At 40.5% G+C, this 17,013-nt stretch overlaps 1 long non-coding RNA gene across 1 annotated transcript; it reads right to left on the reverse strand.

Moving 5' to 3' along the window:
- Positions 1-3,865: 3,865 nt before the first annotated feature.
- Positions 3,866-16,984, reverse strand: LOC133385189 (uncharacterized). The gene is made up of 3 exons (XR_009762810.1): positions 16,859-16,984; positions 14,494-14,644; positions 3,866-5,194 (listed from the first exon to the last, which is right to left on the reverse strand). It is a non-coding gene; the product is annotated as an uncharacterized LOC133385189 (long non-coding RNA).
- Between the last annotated feature and the right edge of the window lie 29 nt (positions 16,985-17,013).

The raw sequence follows: 17,013 nt of genomic DNA on the forward strand, positions 1-17,013 counted from the left end.
TTGAGTTGTTGTTGGGAAATAGGTTCACAGATGGAAGATTCTTTTTGTGTACTGCTTACCACCACTGCTGCTTAAGAGACTTCCAGACTGAGCTCATGAAGGTGAGCTCTGTTGAGGACCCCAAGATGGTAAGTTCTGAATTCTGTCAAGTTTCATGATGAGGCTCTCTTGTCTGGTATAGTTCAGGAATTCATGGTCACCATGACAGCTATGGGGCTGTCCCAGCATTTTTCAGGCCCAACACATCTGGCAGGTCATATTTTGTATAGGGTGGTTGTGAGGAAGTGGACCTGCGTTTGGAGGAGCCATTGATAACTCTTTTGTCATGGATCATTATGTATTGTGGGGTGTTGGTGGACAGAATCACAAGACTTGAAAATCTTCAGAGCATTGGGGGACTTACTGAAATTATTAGAGGCTATTAGATCCCCTGACTTTCCAGTTCTTCATCTGCAATGTGTCCAGGTGATCTAGCAAGCCTTTCAGTCAAAGCCCTGAGTCTCTAGAATAGAGAAATGCCCCTAGTAATTGAACAGAGAAATGGCCCTAGTCACGCCCAGATCCCATCTCCCACTTACTAAAGAAAAACAGGTCATTCCCCCCCCCTCAGGATTTGTTCGAAATGAAGCAACTGGAAAAACAGAACAAAAGAGATGGAATACTTATGATTAATCTAACTGAGCAAACTAAATTATACATTAGCTATGTATCTGTACCCCTAAGTACAGCAGGGTTTCTTTTCTTTATTTTTTTCTTTACACAAATTTAAGCACAGATCAGCACTACATGTGGAGGAGCAGTAACAGTTTATCCCCTGCTGTGATACCAGTCCAGATCAGGGACTCCCATACTGCAATTTCCATTGGGAAAAAAGCTCCCATTCACGTCAATTGGAGGTTTTTTGCCTATGTAAAATGTAGGTGCAAGGGGCCCTGTCTATATCTAGACCACAGTAGGGGCAAAGGGTTAATGTTCCCTACCTTCTACAGTAGAAGCACAATCCAGATTGCATCCCCCCCCCGGGCCCCACATAGGTCCTGTATTTTAAGGCACAGATACATAACTAACATACTGCCTAGTTTGACACAGTAGAGTCAGTTGCCCTCTTCATGTGTGTTCAAAAAGAGGAGGTCAAAGACCAAGATGCTGGAAAATGGGAACTTTTATTTTTTATAAAACCCAACGCGTTTCAGCCTGCTATCTACAGGCCTTCGTCAATCGTTTGATATTGGTACAATATAGAAAGCGATTTGCTTGTCTTATAATCTTACAAGCTATAAGCCCCTGATGAAGGCCTGTAGATAGCAGGCTGAAACGCGTTGGGTTTTATCAAAAATAAAAGTTCCCATTTTCCAGCATCTTGGTCTTTGACCTCCTCTTTTTAAATTCTCATTTGGATGCTAGCCACCCTCTGCTTATCCTCTTCATGTGTGGACATAAAGTATGTAAGGGCAGTGTGCATCTGCTGTCCTGGCCCCAGCATTCCTGCATGTGCCAGGCCTGCTAGCTCTATCCCTGATCTTTGGATCACTGAGCAGGAAGGTCTGAAAGGGTCTTCTAACCAAGTTTGGCTGAACACACTTTGAAGCCTCCTTGCGATCAAATACTCTTAAAACACATTTAGTGGGAAGGTTTGAGTTGAGCAGACAGGGACAGGAATGTTGGGGGTGATGCCAGCAAGCACGTGCTCATTCATCGTACACACTTTATGCCCACACACATTCTTCTGAGGACATGAATAGGGCTCATTTGAAGACTTATTCTGTGGCAATGTTTATGATGAAGAAATATCTGACAGCATTGTGTCTGCAGAATGTCATCACTGGAGAGTTCATGGAATAATGTGCACCTAGCTGCAGCCAGTTTGCCAAGTAGTTTGCAGATAAGGTCAGTCATATCTTGACTTGCACTCATATTGAACTTACAGCCTCCTTAGCCTCTTCTAGCTGCAGTTGTTTGAATGAGTTTTAATTGATCTCACCCGACAATGCACAGAAGCTAGTTGGGCAAATCTGTGCTATCATTTGCTCACTTGATCCTTGCCCTTCTTAGCTGGTAACAGTTTCCCATTCTGGCACTGGCTGATGTAATCATGAATGCATAATTCAATAAGCATTCAATTCCTAAAAGTTTATTTAAAACAGGTGGCTGTAAGGCCCGTTTCTGAGAAACTATCTTTGGACCAGGAACTACAGACCAGACTTGAATTTGGTATTTGGGAGCAACTATGCAAGTGAGCAGTTCCCAGGCAACTACAGGTTCTCCTGGAGGAAGTGGATTATTTTTATTGTACTTATTTAGAAGATGTTGAGCAATCTTTGAGTGGGCAGGTGGGTAGGGGGAAGCAAGATAAAATTACCTTGGTTCATATCAGTCTAGATGTATGCCTGGAATAGGAACAGCCTTGTCCAATCTACTAGCTAAGAACATTAGAACATAAAAGAGCCCAGCATCCTCTTTTCTCCATTGGCCAACCAGATCCCTATGGGAAGCCCACATGCAGGACATGAGATTAATTGCCCTGTTATGTTGCTTCCTAGCAAATGACATTCAAAGTCATGTACCTTCTGACTTTAGAGTTCGCATATAGTGTCAGGAGAAGAACAGAGGTACTCTGGTACTTATTCTTGGTTTCTTGAATCAGCAACTTTTGATACCATCAACCATGTGATTCTTCTAAACTGTTTGTGTAGGATGGGAATTGGGGTTCTGCTTTGCAATGGTTGCACTCCTTCCTGAAAGGTAGAGATTCCAGATGGCTGTTCTGGGATATTATTGTTCTTCTCAATGAGAATTTTCTTCAGAGTTCAATATTGATAATGTTTCCACCCACATTTGTAGCTTTGTCCAGCAGTGGGTGAGGTGCTGAAGAAATAGCTTGTGGCAGATGCTCATAGTAATGGAAATGAAGTAAGAATCAGCTAAGTGTATTGGCATATCACAGAAGATGGGATCTGCATTTTGAGGAGTTTAGTTGTTGGTACACCACACTTGCTCCTTGCATGCCTAGGAATCCTTTTGGCTGAAGGCATGTAACTGGTTAATGCATATGATGCTTATTATTCTGTAGAATATTATCTGTTTCACAGAGATAAGCTTACTACATTCCAATCCCATAGGCTCTCCAACTGGTACCAGGACCAGGGACGATCACTGATCAGCTATATATCTTGGCTGCTTGCCACAGATTGTGCTGTTTCAACCTTATGAAAACATAAATATTGTCACAAGGGTGAATGGATAACCCACATACCAGATGTAAGCCTCTAATACTTGGCACGGACCAGATAGATCCTGGGATGGTGCAACATGCTGATCAGCTCCTACAGGGGCCATTCGCCCTCGTTCTGAGGGTTCCCAGGCAGCAGAAGGGATGTGAGATTGATCACCTTTCTTTCTGCTTTATATGTTTTTCTTCATTAATAAACCTGTTAACTTTCACTCCATTGGTATGATCATTGTCTCCAGATCTGCAAAGAACCTTGCCCTTTAGCATTACAAATTGGCTTGGGCAATTCAATGTGGCACCATGCTATGCCTGTTAACAGTGGCCAAAGGGTCAGTTCCAAATAAGGAAGAGAGATTAAAATGTGGGAGGAGAAATCATTTACAAAAGTCTACAACTCTATGGGAAAAAATAGTGGGTGGAGGACTAGAAATGCACTTCAGATAAATGGCATTTGTTCAAGGTCACATAAATGCATGTATGTGTATTGGTGCCAACAGGTATGGAACAATGCTTTGATGGAGAAGCTCTCCAAACATGTAAGAGCTCTTAGAAATTCACAAACCAGAGATGCCTGTCATATAACATTATTTATTTATTAAATGTATATCCCACCCTTCCTCTCAGAAGGAGCCCAGGGCAGCAAACAAGTGATAAAACACTAAGAACATGTTAAAAGCATATTTTAAAAATCTTAAACATTTTTTTAAATGGCAAGATTTATTGAACATATTGCTGTGAGAGACCATGATTGGCAACCACCATCAACCAATGGTGTTTATGGACAGACACAATGAGATGAACTGCTGGGAAAGACCTGGAAAGACATATACCTTGATGGGCTCGGAGGAAAATGTGATTTCATATTGTTACCAAAATTATCCTATTTGCTGTGATGAAATACTGATCGCCTAGAATCTCACATATTTTTCTGTGTTGTGATTCGTTTATAACCTAACACCAAATAAAATATTTTTTATAAAAATGCACGATGGTGTAAATTCATCTTCCTTCACAGCCAACAGATGATTAGAAAGGTGATATTTGTATTTTAAACTTCCACACATGCACATGAACAGCAGGAGTGTGGTTTAAAAGCCCTCTAAATTGCATGTATAAATTCATCCAACACTCTTATCTGCTGTACTACATTGGCCAGCTATTTTAAACATTTATACCCTAAATCTCCCTCAGAAGTAGTCTTTGATGTGTTTATTACAACAAAGGTTTAAGTCAGAAAGGCTAAGAGGAAGTTTACAGGTGTGGAAAACCACAGACAGCTTTGTCTGGAATTGCTTGGGAGAAGGAAGCCACCAATTAGGTTTATTTGAATACGGGAATATGAATGGTGAAGAAGCATGCCTTGAAATTTTGTACTAGGTAAAGAGGCCAGGAAATTCCCACCTGGTAAAAGAAGGCTTAAAAAGTATTTATTTGGCAGGAAGTCAAATCAACCATGCATGGTTCTACAGTAGCCTATTTCCTCTTCTGAAATTTCCATTCACTATTCTGGTCTTTCAGTACACTAATATGTTCTTCTTTCACTTGTTTCTTTCCTTTTCTGTTCCCTTTTCGACTCCCAGCATCTCACTGGTCATTAATATTCCAGTAGCTTTTCTTACCTCAGCATGGTGCTGTAACTTACTCAGGCTGTATTCATATGGCATTTTATTCTAGGATAAATGGAGACAAGAGTTCTTGTTTCTTCTATCTAGCCCACACATAATTTAGACCTATTGTATATTTTTTGCCCCTGAAAAACACTTCTTGACAAACTGGATAAACACTTATTGTAGATGGATTGTGCATTACCCTGCAGTGTGTCCATTTGAAAGCAGATGGAGGCAGTTCCAGCAATTGCGGGGGTGTATTCACACCCATCCAATGACCTTGTATATACCAAGATCACAAGGGGAGGGTTTTCAAATACGTATCAAGTAAGCACATCCACCCAGTGGACAGCAGGATCTAAAATCAAAGTAGATTGAAAGAAGCACATTAAGGATGAGCATGAAAGATTGTCTTGGGGAAAAAACTATGTTTGTGCTAAACAGGTGTGTATATGCACCCTCAGTTGTTGTTCCATACTGATGTTCACCATAGTAAAACAGAATTGTCATTTCAGTGCCTAAAATAACTTCAGTTAAATCTGCCATTTTGTGCACTATTTGCTCATTTGTGAGCTGTAAATGTTAGTTCAGCTATTCTTATCTAGATTGCTTCACCTATCTTATTCTAGTAGGTAAACACTGCTTGTTACTTATGAAGTCAGTACCCTCTGATTTGTACTCCAAACTAGTACATAAGAAAAAAAATCATGGTGTGCTCTTTAGTATTACTGTGTAAAGATAGGCCAAGCATACAATGTCTGTCACCGTTAGAATCTCCTGCCTCAAGCCCAAAGACTAACTTCTTAATTGCAGGGAAACAAAACAGGGTGCAATCCAACTCACTCTTCCACTTGCCTGGGGTGAGCTGGATACTGTGGATTCCTGGTAACACCGAGAGGCTCTGCCGGCAGTAGCCCTCTGCTGCAGTGGAGATGTAGCTCCACCAGGAGCCTCCCGGCACTGCTGGAGGTCCGCTGAGGACAGCCAGCCTGGCAGACAGAGGCCTGGCAGAAGGCCTGAAAACAGGGTGTTCTGGAGGCATGGGGGGGAGCCATGGTGGGGACTTATGCAAGATCCTTCTCGCATTCAGACCCCTCTCCTGGGTCCCAATCCACCTTCAAAATCCCATTGTGGCCTATGGGGAGCTCTTACTCCCCAGGAGGTATGTTGGCCAGAGCCAGTGCTTTCCGGCCAGCTCATACACGCAGCTCCCAATGGAGCTAATGTTCAGATGGCCCAGCAGCTCACGAGCAGGAAGATGATCCTGCAGAGCTTTCGACCAGCAGCTCCTCTGCCGCCACCACCCACCAGCTGCCCGGCAGTTGGATTGCTCTCCCCATGATCCTACCCTAGGCAAACTTACAGAGCATTGCAAACTTACTTGCAAGATGCAGGTCTCCCTCCCAGTCATACACTGAAAGGCAAGTTCCATAGGAAACCCAACCCCATATATCACCCTAGAATCAGCAGGAAGAGGATTGACAAGGAGGAACCCTCCAATCAGGATTGCTGAAGGGATTGTGAGGTCAACATAACTTAGAATAGGAAGGTAACACTTGTGAAGAGGACAATTCATGCTTCCCCAACTCAGAAAGGGATGAGAAAGAGGTAATGGGGAGATACTCTTATTTATCACTAATATGCAGAACTCATCAAGGAAAAGGCTCAACCTGTGGATCTGTATAAGGGCAAGAGTTATATGACAATATAGTTTCATTTTAGTGCTTCTACTTATATCTCCCACTCTCTTACCTTAAACCTTAATAAAACTTAGATAATTTGGAAGGTTGAGATGCTCAGACATTTTGCATAGTCCAAAGGATCTATTACACCTCCATACCAGGTCGCTTGCATCCATGTTACAAAGAGAGATACAGGAGAGGTGAAAGGCAACCACTGATTGAGCTCCACCTGGCAGTAGTTAGGAGGAGAGAGTTGCTAAGAATTGCTTCTCTCCTCTCAGATAAATAAACCACAGATCATGTGCTGAATAGAGTGAGTGGTGGTAGTGATTCATGAGTAATTATTTTTAAAAGATGTTTGATCCTTAAGAGCAGGCAGGACAGTTGGAATGGTGTCCTTTAGATATGTTCATATGGATTTCAGAACTCCCATCATTCTGGTCATTGGGTTTTTCCAGATGACTTGCTTATTGATCATTCATCCTGATTTCTTGGAGGGGAGACCCAGATGACATTGTGTCAAAGCAAGTGTTATCCTACACTCTCAAGTGCACAGAGGTGCGTCTGGCATGCATCCTCACTGTACAGCTTTTATCATAGGCTGAAGATGCACCTCTTTACCCTGGTCTTTGGCATTTGATATATATATATATATAGTTAGGGCCCTCTCAAGTTATTATCATCATTATTATTATTAAATTTTATTTATACCCTGCCTTTTGGCCAAAGGCCCTCAAGGCGGCTTACAAAGAAAAATAAACACAGGTATAAAAATACAATATAAAAATACAATAAAAGCAATACAATTTACAAAAATTAAATAAAATAACAAATAACATTATCATTATCGGCACTGCCAAGAAAGAGGAGGTGGTGTTAGCGGGGTCGGAAGCTTCCGAGAGGCAGAAGGGCAACAGGCATTTGTTACAGCGAAGCTGTTTGCTGTTTCAATGTTGTCTTCCTCTCCATTAGCCTTGGGGCTGGCCTTCTGACTCCTCCTCTTTAGGAGGAAATTGAAGATATCCCTGTTTACCCAGGCACTTGATGGCTGAAGGAGACGTGCCCTGGCAGCCCAGAGATCACTGGATGAAATAATGTTATCTGCAAATGTTGTCATTGTCCTTGTGAAAATGTTTTGTGGATGTGTTTGCCAAACTGGCCTCGTTCAGGAAGGAGGTCTCAGGCTGATTCATGGTCTACTTTGCTCTTCAAACTATGTGTTGCCCTGTTTGTCTCCGAGGCTGCCTTTCCTGCTGGGCTTTTGACTGACTGACCAACTTGTGGTGTCTTTGCAATATATGCTTTATTTATAAATGTACAATCCGAGCATAGCGGAAGCAAGCAGACTCCTGAAAATTTGTAGCAGATTCCCAGAGACAGAAAGCAACCTGTGTACTTTCATTTTTTCAGCAAACTCTAGAGCCAAACCACACAGGACAAACCACACGAGTTGTGAATGTAATTTGTTTGTAACTGTTTTTAATGTATTTTATATTGTTGTGACCCACCCTAGGACTTTATTATTATTACTTTCTTGATTGCAAAAAGTCCAATATTTTTGGGGGGGGAAGCAGGTTTGTTGTGCAAGACGTCCCAGTCCATTATAAATGTGAGACCTGAATTTGCCAGTATGTGATTAAATCCCACTTGAAAATAGAGGCAGTCTGGAAGTACCCGAAGTCTATATTCCTTCTCTACCTTCAGGATTTACATTACTGTTAAATTCGGATTTATACATGTCTGTCGTGCCAACCAGTCTTTACAAAAGAGTTGACTTTTGTAATATTTTCCCTTCTGACCTTCCACACCACTAGTAGTTGTTTCATAATGAAATATTACTTAAATCCTCTACTTAAGATTTTGCTGTATATTCCAATAATAGTAGCTTTACCTTATCATGCTGGATCTCTGGCACTGCACAGATTTCATGTAGTATGATTAAAAAACCACTGTAATGCCATGCTTCAAAATTGTGCCCATTTAAAGCTACCTCCAAAATACAAGCAGTTGATGAAAAGAAAAAGTAGGCACTGCAAACAGGGATAAGCCTGGAGGCATTGATGGAGATGTGCCAATCTGGGACATAGTATCAGGAGGCAAACCTACATACTTAGAATGAAATAAGAAATAATGGGGCTTACTCCATGTAATTATGGTTAGGATGGGATATTAAGTTTCATTTTAATTGGGCCAAGCCTGCACAACTTGTCAAGCCCACCAGACTTGTACTGCCAGGTACCTGAACTCCCAAACAAGCAACAAAAATAGGTTTATTGAATCCCTTGTGGGCTACCACACATGGCTGGTGGATTGTGTTCATCTTGGTGGGACACAAATTGACAGGCTTGAATCAGGTGGAACTAAGGTGGAAACTCCAGCCAAGCTGCTTGGAAGTAATTTGCATTTATCAGATGACCTAAATATTAGATTGATGTGAACATGTTTATTCCCATCTTTCCATTTATTATCCAGTATTTCCTTGTGAATACTAGAAGGAAACCCGGAAGCAGAAAATGAGGCCAGATAGTGAGAGCAATGCATTGGGTTCTTGCTATTCTAATTGCCATCAGTCCTTTCCTCAGCTGTTGCTATTTCCATATCATTGTTTTAATATCCTGTTCTGATGTTACAGGAGAATTTGCTTTTATTCTTTTGTTCTTGTGGAAGAGATTGGCAGCTGGAGTATTTTTAGGCTACTGTAAACAGTTTTTTTTTTGAGAAACTATTTTTCCACTGTCATCACCACCACAAGAAATACTCTAGAAATAGACTAATGTCACCATTGCCACCCAAAGCCCCTTCATTTTAACAGTATGTGCTTAGAAAGGGCCACAGCTCAGTGGTAGAGTGCCTGATTGCATGAAGAAGGGCCCAGGCTCAATCCCCAGTACCTCTAGGCAGGGCTGGGAGAGAGCCCTGCCTGAAATCCTGGAGAGCTGCAGCCAGGCAATGCAGACAATACTGAGTTTGATGGTCTGACTCAGTAGAAGGCAGCTTCCTATGTTCCAATGAAAACTGGTACCTCTCTCCCTTGACGGGCTCCCTGCAAACCCCTAGCTTTGGGAGGTATAGGGTTCTTCTCTTCCTGACTCCCAAAATGTTTAAATCTGTATCTGTTCATCTTACTTATGGTCCAAAGGGTCTTTGGATGTTGAAACACACTTTGAATTCATTAGTTTGATTCAGGGTTTATTTGATTTAAATCATGATTTAAATCGCTTCTCTGAAGGACTCAGTTTTCATGATTTAAAACACAGTTTAAATCTCTAGCGAGGAAGAGTCTATTAATCGTCATTTTTAGCAGAAGTACATTATTGTTTAGTATAACCTTAATACACGTTCAGAGAATTTTTACAGAACCTGCCGAATAGGACTGATCCCATCTAAACTGCTGTTAACATATTCGTAGAATATAATTAGAAGTTGTATAATCAGCATTCATGATGATATCCTTGACATAGGATCTTTTTTTACTCATTGTTTTAAGAACATTTTGAAGTCCGATTTAAATTTAAAGCTTCGGTTGGTAAGACAGCTGCGACTGTTTCTGGACCAAGGAAACCCCACCACTGTTGTCCATGCACTGGTAACCTCCAGGCTGGATTACTGTAATGCACTCTATGTGGGGCTGCCCTTGAGGTTGGTCCAGAAGCTGCAGCTGGTACAAAATGTGGCAACACGACTGCTCACTGGAGAAGGGTATTCCCAGCACGTCACCCTGCTGCTGAAAGAATTGCACTGGCTGCCCATTAGCTACCAGGCCAAGTTCAAGGGGCTGGTTTTTGTGTACAAAGCCTTACACAGCTTGGGACCAAGATACCCAAAAGATCATCTTACCCCTTATATAACCAGTTGAGCACTACCCTCTGCAGGTGAGGGCCTCCTGCAGATACCATCTTATCAGCAGCTCCATTCCACACAACATAGGAAGTCGGCCTTTAGTATAGTGGCACCTACCCTTTGGAATTCTCTCCCCTTAAATATTAGACAGGCGCCATCTTTGTTATCTTTTCAGTGGCTACTAAAGACCTTCCTCTTTCAACAAGCCTTTTAAGCAGAGTCCTAGCCTGCTTCTGTGTTGCAATTGCTTTTTAATGTGTTTTTAAAGCTTTTTTAAAAATATGTTTTAAAAGATATTTTGTTTTAATATTTTAAACTCTTTTTTGATGTTGTAGAGTGTTTATAGTGTTTTCGTTTGCTGCACTGGGCTCCCAATAGGAAGAAGGGTGGGATATAAATTTAATAAATAAATAATAATAATACATAAATTTTAGAAGTCTGGGTTTTTTTAATCATTGATTTTTATCAACCCTGGTTTAATTATTATTTGTTGTCAGTAATGCATATCTGCTGCTATTCATAATATGAACACAAGTGCCATCCATTGTGATGAGCATTGTTTTGCATCACAAATAGTTTCATTCAACTTTTTCTTTTACATTCTAACCAGTGAAGCAGTAGAGAAATCTTTAAACTAATTATTATCTGGGTTGCAATTTCTATTTGATTGAATACAAAAGTCCTAGCTTGCAATTCTGTTCAGAAATGTCCCATTTTAAGTCAGGTGGCCCTTTTGAACATGCGGAACAAAGAAGCCAATTGACTTAGTTGACTTTCTTCCACTTCAAGCGCAGTTTCACAACAAATGCCCCTGGGTTAGGTATATTAAAAAAAACATGAGTTCTGAAGATAAGTAGGGCAGATACAATTCTTATCAATTACTGTTACCTGTCAGGCCTCATTATCACGTGCAGAAGAACCTAATCATTACTCAGTGACCAATGATCACACAAATAACAATTTGCAAGAGCTGTTTAAAATGTGACTGCAGGCAGAAAAGTTACTCAGGAAAACAATGCCTTCCAACTCAGCAGATCTACTGTAAAAATCCAGTCTCATGCACTGAGAGGAAATATATGTTCCCCCCCCAACACACACCTATAACTTTCCAGTCAACCTCCTGAGGCAGGCACAGACATTTCCAAGAAGAGAAACAGGCTATGCCTTAACCCTTTACATCATATCTTGACTGGATAGAGCACCAGATCCTGTCTTCCAAATTAGTGCAATATAACAAGGTTGTGCACCCCCATGTCAATCCCATAGCGATTGTTGCTGCTAATGGATAGTGTGCTATCATAACTTTTTAGAAAACAAGACCTCCATTCTTCAGCCATATATCACAGAGTAAATTCATATCCAGCCCTATCTCTAAATGGAAATCAGGTATTTAGCAGTGTAAACAAGAAATGGTTTAAAATGATTTCCTGAGCGTAATACCATATTGGCACCAGCGTCACTGCCAGGTTTGAGAGGACCTCAGATGAAGTGCCTTTGAAGGGAGGGGGCACCACCACTTTGTCAAAAAACATTTGGCTTCCTAATTATTTTTGAAAATAATTATCTTCATTTGGAAATTTGTACTGGAACTAGAAATGAAATGGGATTTAAATAACTTGCATTTTGACGTTTTATATCAGAAATTTTTATACTGAAGCCTATAGATTACAAATGTTTGGCCACAAGCTCACATGTGCCAGATACCAGGAACACAGCACTCTCTGCCCCTCTAACCCATAAATATGTATTCAGTTACACACTCGTACATACACTCTCACATATATACATGCAGACACACACACATTTGATAAGCAATTCCAGACCTTTCCACTCCAACACTGGGGGGTGGGGGACTGGAGAGATCCTTCTGCCTGCTCTTTAGAAAGGATATCTAAAGAGCAAGCAGAGGTATTTTATGTCCCCAGAGTAATGGTAAGCACTGCACCACAGCACTAAAATCAGAGATAAACAGAGGGCTTATCTCCTATCATAGCACTGTAGTGCTTAGTGCTAAAATTGGATGTAGGAGATCCCTCTGCTGCTTTTTACTCTTGGAGAAGACTTATCTCTGATCGTAATGCTACGGTGATTAGACTGGAGATTAACATCCATTTAAAGCCTGAGGTCATATGATGTCAGGTGCTCAGCGGATGGGGTAGTTTGCCCAAAACAGCCTCACAAGCAAAATTAGGTACGCAAGATGAAACTTCCTCCCCCCGAAATGTTTAACTGGAGATGCCACAGATTATAAATCAGTTAAACTGCATAGTCCACTACTACTAATAAATAAAAATACAAGAATATAACTTGTTATCTGTTAAGTTAGCTACCAAAATAAACCAACCAGTCACAACGTACGTTTGTATGTTTTTCTATGTTTTTAACTACATGTAGTTCTATTTGTAAGCCGCCCTGAGTTCCAGTTTAGAAAAAGGGCAGGGTAAAAATAAAGTTTAAATCAATCAATCAAGCCACACACTGGGTCAACATTTCCATTGAGCTATATACCACAACCGCAAAATTCCTTGCCTGGATAGTCACAGCCAGTTTAGATCACAACTGCATATATGTGCAGTTGGGATTTCCCCCCCAAATGTCCATCATTTTACACTTTCTCAAACTGAACCACATTTGCCATTTTAATGTCCATTTCCCCAGTTTGGAAAAAACATTTTGGAGTGTCCTACAATTATTTTATTATTTATTAAATTTATATCCCACCCTTCCTCCCAGTAGGAGTCTAGGGTGGCAAACAAAAACTCTCTAAAACATCATAAAAACAGACTTTAAAATATATTAAAACAAAACATTTTGTTGTTTTTATGTGCCTTCAAGTCAATTTCAACTTATGGAGATTCTATGAATCAGTGACCTCCAGTAGCATCCGTTTTAAGCCACCCTGTTCAGATCTTGTAAGTTCAGGTCTGTGGCTTCTTTTATATCAATCAATCCCGTGTTTGGCCTTCCTCTTTTTCTACTTAAAAACATATTTTAAAAAAAGCTTTAAAAACATCTTAAAAAGTTGTTCCAACACAGATGCAGACTGGGATAAGGTCTCTACTTAAAAGGCTTGTTGAAAGAGGAAGGTCTTCAGTAGGTGCCAAAAACATAACAGAGATGACACTTGTCTAATATTTAAGGGGATGGAGCTCCAAAGGGCCCACTACAGTAGAAGTCCACTTCCTATGCTGTGCAGAATGGACCTGCTGATAAGATGGTATCTGCAGGAGGCCCTTACCTGCAGAGTCCAGTGATCAACTGGGTATATAAGGGATAAGATGGTCTTTCAGGTATCCTGGTCCCAAGCTGTATAGGGGTTTGTACACCAGAACCAGAACCTTGAACAATCTCTTACAACCCCTTTTTGATTTTATTTATTCATTTATTTATTTACTTAATTTGTATTCTACCCTTCCTCCCAGCAGGAGCCCAGGACGGCAAACAAAGCACCAAAACACTTTAAAACATCATAAAAAACAGATCTTAAAATACATTAAAACAAAACAGCATTAAAAACATTTTTTAAAAAACAACCTTAAAAAAGGGTTAAAAACATTATTAAAAAAACATATTAAACAATTCTCTATGTGTGTAAAATTCAATCATAAACCAGGAAATTCAGATTACAAAATTAAAGAGGATTTTGCTTTTGTGCATTTGCACAATAAATTCATTTCCAAAAAAGTTTTGACTTTTTGTGGCAAGATGATGGGAAAATACACTGGAAAGTGTGGATATCAATTTCTTGATGCGACTACTGTATAATCTTACCACAAACAAATCTGAATGAATGCTCACTAAGCAGATGTTGTATAACTTCCCTGCAAACTTTGTGCAAACAAATTAGGATGAATACTCAATAAACAGGTTGTTTGGAACCAACCCTAGCTTGCATTCCTTTATTGTGATAATTGTTCATTTATTCCTGCAATCTGCTTCTTATCCTTTAACTAGTTATCTGACTACTAAATTTGCTCAGGAGTCTTTGGTGAGGGACTTTGTCAAGACCTTTATGAAAGTCTTTCAATTAAATGTGTCCACCAGTTTGACAAGAAAGCAAGTTTTTTTTTCCAGTAAACATCAGTAGCTGTCAGCAGGACAGAGCGGGGTGTGTGTGTGAAGCGGCATTGCTCACCTGACTTCACAATGACGAGGTTGACACCAGTAACTGAGGGGGAGGTGGCAGGGAAGTTGACATGGTGAAGGCCCCACTAACCACTACTGCTGAACACGATCCTCCTGGTGAGTGAAATGGGACTGTATTCCTGTCAGAGCTTGGAAGATTACTTTTGAAAAGTAATAAATTACAGTTACAGTTACATGGCCCCCAAAAAGCAGTAATTACTGTTACAGTTACAATTGCTCTGAAAGTAACTGATTACTTTATTTTTACTCAAAAGTAATTGCTACAATTACATTTTAGTTACTTTTTTAAATAAAATTGCCTACAAGGTGCTGGCCTTGGCCGCTGCACATCCAAGTAGCCTAAACAACATTAAAAATAAGCACACACACACACAGAGGGTAGTAGTATATATTTTTTTATCCATAAGATTAACAGAATGGCATAACAGAATCTCACATCCCCTCACCCCACCCCCAGCAATGATACCCCAACACACATATTTTTGTATATTTATATTGCCTCCAGCTATTTTCTCCTTCCACTCCTGTCAATTTTTAAACAATTGTTTTCTCCACGCAGTCTCGCTCTCCACCTCCTCCCTCGTTGCCTCCTAAGCACCCATAGAGCATGAAGGAAGAACAACGCTGCACAGAAGCCCAATTTGAAGCACATGATTTTTATTCACAAATCAGAGGAGCAGAAGACTTCCCCTGCTCCCCCCCCCCCAAGTAATGTGCAAAAGTAATGCTGGAAACATTACAATTACTCCTCAAAAGAAATGAAGTTACTACTATTACCAGCAAAATGTAATGAAGTTACCCACTCGTTATTCAAAAAAGTAATAAATTACAAGTAATTCGTTACTTGTAACTAGTTACTTCCAAGCTCTGATTCCTGTACATAAAGAATGTGCAGAGAATGCAAAAGAATGCCTTCTTGAATAATCCTAAAACAACAACAGCCAACAGTATTTGCTACACTTTGAACAAGCACAGACAAGGAGCTTCAGTCCTGCTCTGAGCAAAAAATGCAGCAAACCAGCCCCTCACCATATCAAAGGAAGTTGGCAAAGATATAAAAGATCATACATTTTTTCTACAGACTTTTCTTTTTCAGTCATCACCTATAAAGTGCTTAAAGTTCCCTAACAGTTTTACTAAGACTTTTTTTTAAAGTCCATCCCTGCTAACAGGCATACAATCAAATAGACATGACACAAAAGTGAAAAAAGATGGAGAAAGAGAACAGGAAAGCCAGTACACCCAAACACTAGTTTTAAAAGTTACATGATTGTTCTTATGATGAGTTGACCAGTTAGAAGATTGACAATTAGGGAGGGGAGGAGCCAAACAGCAGCTGGTCTCTCAGCTCAGCCATGATGTGGGCCCCATTATCCAGTTGCTCCCTCAGTTAGGTGGAATGCCTACTAACAGATGACAGCTCTGGAAGAGGAGCAGTCAATAGCAACCGTTGAATCAAGAGTGGTTTGCCCAGTGGGATGAAGCCACAGCAATACACTCTTGGCAACAAAGCCATACTGGGATGGGAATGGATGAGATAGCAGCAGAGCAGGGCTGCACAGATGCACAAGCAGAGCCAATTCGGTGCAACCCTGACCTTGCCATCACCTCCCTCCTCCATCTCTTAGTAAGTGATAGTGGCTCCAGTGCTGGGAAGCTATTACTGTGGTGGGCAAGCGGCCCCTAGGTGGAACTGATTAGACATGGCTGCTTTACACAAGGTCACAACTACATGTAGTATTAAAAATGTTTTTTAACTATGTGCTTAGAACTATCTAAATCTCTTTCTTTGAGAAATGGCAACCTGAGGTGGGGGAGTCACAAATAGCACCTTTCAGGAAGCAGATCTTCAAGGAAAGATTTTTTGGTATGACAATGGTTCAAAGGGAAAAAAGAACCCTCCCATGCAGTCCAGAGTCTCTGGTAGGCATGGAATAATCTGTCAATTTCAGTTCTCCAAGTTTCTAATTTTCTAAACTTAGATTTGGATCTTCACATTTCTGCACCCATTTGCAAAATTTTTAAAAATAAACCCTCATTTGGTGTAAGTTTCTCCTAATAGATACATTTTTGCATGCAATGTTGACTAATGTATGCCCTGGGTTCCTACTGGGAGAAAGGGCAGGATATCAATCTGATAAATAAATTAAGTACTAAATAATAATGCACACATTTTTGCAAGCAACTTATCCTAATCTAATGCATTTTTGTATGTACTTTTTAACAATATATTCACTTTGTGCACACTTTCCCCTAGCACATGCATTTTTGTAAACAATGTTTGTTGGGAGATGTCATGCCTCCATCAGATAAGCCCTAAGAGGAAGAGCAGGGAATTAGCACAGCAGACTCACCTAAGAAGGAGCTCCAGACCTCCTACCATTGGAAGATGTTCAGAACACAGCTAGAGTCCCTCAGTCAAACTCAGAGAATGAACAGGAGACACCTCTGCTCCCTGCAGACTGAAGATACCTGCAAGTGGTAGAGCAACCCAGGTGTTCTGGCTATT

Source organism: Rhineura floridana, chromosome 5, assembly GCF_030035675.1.
Source record: "Rhineura floridana isolate rRhiFlo1 chromosome 5, rRhiFlo1.hap2, whole genome shotgun sequence".
NCBI lineage: Eukaryota > Metazoa > Chordata > Lepidosauria > Squamata > Rhineuridae > Rhineura > Rhineura floridana.